We start from the raw sequence: 1,902 nt of genomic DNA on the forward strand, positions 1-1,902 counted from the left end.
AGAATTCTGCCAAGCATTTAGGGAAGAACTAACACCAATCCTACACAAACTCTTCCAGAGCATAGAAAAAGATGACAAACTCCCGAACGCCTTCTATGAAGCTAGGATAACTCTGATACCCAAACCAGGCAAGGATCCCACAAGAATCAATAGCTACAGACCAATATCCCTAATGAACATCGATGCAAAAATCCTGAACAACAATGATGAAACATACAATTTTCCTCTACTTCTTGAATGCTTCCTCCCTGCCTCCTCACTCTCATGATCCCAATTCTACCTTACAAATCTGGACCGGAGGTTATACACTGGTACAGATAGGAACTGGAAACACAGAGAATCCAGGACAGATGAACACCTCAGGACCAGTGGTGAGAGTGGAGATACCTGGAGGGTGGAGGGAAGGTGAGGGAGAAAGGGGGAACCATTTACAAGGATCTACATATAACCCCCTCCTCCCTTGGGTAAGGACAGTGGAGAAGTGGGTGAAGGGAGACGTAGGATGGTGTAATATATGACAAAATAATAATTTCTAAATTATTAAGGGTTCATGGTGGGGGGAGCAGTGAGGGAGGGGGGAAAATGAGGAGCTGATACCAAGGGCTTCAGTAGAAAGCAAATTTTTGAGAATGATAAGGAAAACAAATGTCCAAAAGTGCTTGACACAATGGATGGATGTGTGGATTGTGATAGGAGTTGTACGAGCCCCCAATAAAATGATTTTAAAAAATTAAATGGCATATTGCATTGGGTCAGTATTCTCTAAAGGACCTCTTTAAAGTCTTAAAGAATAAAGGTGTCACTTTAAGGACTAAGGTGTGCCTGACCCACTCAAAAACCTCACTGCCCTTGAGTGGCCTCTGACGCTCTAGGTCAGAGCGGAACTGTCCCTCTGGGTTTCCGAGACTTCCAACCTTTCCCAGAGCAGGCAGACTCATCTTCCTCCCCTGGAGAAACTGATGAATTTGAACCACTGACCTTGTGGGTGGTCGTTCAGTGGATAGCCCATGACGCCACCAGGGCCCCTGTGCCTGACCCAAGTGACCCTACATAAGAAAGACTTGAGAAGAATTGTGCGTTTGAAATATGGTGTAGAAAAGAATATGGACTATCTCCTGGACTGCCAGGTGACAAGTATCCCGCAAGAAGGACATCTGGAAGGTTCCTTCGGCGCCCTGGTGGTACACTAACCAGCTACGTGTTGGGCAGCTACCAGAAGGGTGGGCAGTTCAAACGGACTTCCTCTCGGCATGTTATCAGGAGGACCAGCCCCGGGAAAAGATGAACCTCTTGCTCGCTCACATAGAGAGAGGGTCATCGAAAAGAGGAAGCCTCCCCGGGAGAGGGCTTGGCACAGCAACGGCAACGGCAACAGCGCCCTCCGATGCAGCAACACGGTGCGCGGGCAGATGTTTGGCCTGTCGAGGAGCCAGAGCCAACTTGGCCGCACGTGCTGAGCCTTCCGGCAACAATGAGTCTCACTCCCCAGTCCCTCAAAGCCTTGCCTACCTCCTCCAAGAAAGGCCTTGCTTGCTTCTGCTGGCTCCCTCATTCTGGGACACTTGAAAGCTACCCTAAAGAGCTCCTGCTGCTGTTATGAGGAGAAGACAGTTAGCTGTCCTCTGGGCTGGCCTCTCTGCCTGCTTCACAGTCCTGCGTCTCTTCTCACTCGCTCCCTCCCCTCCCTGGAAAAACCCGCTGTTTTTTAATATGAGGCTGAGTTTCCCTTCCCGGGCTCCTTTAGGCTGGGCTCCCCATTAGAATGTCAGGCATCAGTGAGCAGGTGGGGAAAATATTTCAGGGGACAGAGAACTTTCGCGCATACCTGGCATGAAGTCTACCTTGAAAGTAGGTCAAGCCAACAGAGCCAGCAGCTGAGTCTGTTTCCTGAAACCCCAGCAG

This window comes from Echinops telfairi, unplaced genomic scaffold, assembly GCF_000313985.2.
Source record: "Echinops telfairi isolate 266 unplaced genomic scaffold, ASM31398v2 ScPeMD7_7475;HRSCAF=8513, whole genome shotgun sequence".
NCBI classification, from domain to species: Eukaryota; Metazoa; Chordata; class Mammalia; order Afrosoricida; family Tenrecidae; genus Echinops; species Echinops telfairi.